The sequence below is a fragment of the Scyliorhinus canicula genome, chromosome 4 (genome assembly GCF_902713615.1).
Source record: "Scyliorhinus canicula chromosome 4, sScyCan1.1, whole genome shotgun sequence".
NCBI lineage: Eukaryota > Metazoa > Chordata > Chondrichthyes > Carcharhiniformes > Scyliorhinidae > Scyliorhinus > Scyliorhinus canicula.
Window position 1 is genome coordinate 80607541 of NC_052149.1, and position 787 is coordinate 80608327.

A 787-nucleotide genomic window follows, 5' to 3' on the forward strand; every position below is an offset into this window, starting at 1 on the left:
TCCTATCCGTCCGACCCCACATTGAGTCTTGTTTGTTTCTGGGTCAGAAACATTCTGCACCAAAACTGATGTGGAGATGCCGGCGTTGGACTGGGGTAAGCACAGTAAGAAGTCTTACAACACCAGGTTAAAATCCAACAGGTTTGTTTCAAATCACTAGCTTTTGGAGCACTGTTCCTTCCACAGGTGAATGAAGAGGTAGGTTCCAGAAACATATATAGACAAAGTCAAAGATGCAAGACGATACTTTGAATGCGAGCATTTGTAGGTAATTAAGTCTTTACAGGTCCAGAGAGAGGGGTATTCCCAGGTTAAAGAGGTGTTAATTGTCTCAAGCCAGGAGAGTTGGTAGGATTTTGCAAGCCCAGGCCAGATGGTGGGGAGTGAATGTAATGTGACATGAACCAAGGTCCCGGTTTAGGCCGTACTCATTTGTGCGGAAGTTGGCTATAGGTTTCTGCTCGGTGATTCTGTGTTGTCACGCATCCTGAAGGCTGCCTTGGAGAACACTTACCGGAACGTTTGGGTAAGCATTCTACAAGGCAGCCTTCAGGACAGGCGACAACACAGAATCACCGAGCAGAAACTTATAGCCAAGTCTGAAACACACCTGTTGGACTTTAACCTGGTGTTGAAAGACTTCTTACTGTCTTACACCAAAACTGACCGAGGCTAAACGTGACCAGGCAGGGTCTCGGCGCGCGTACACGCAGGAGTGGCGCGGGGGCGCACGGCTGGCCCGGCTCCGACCCGGCCCCGGCCCCTCCCCGGCCAGGCCCAGCTCCTC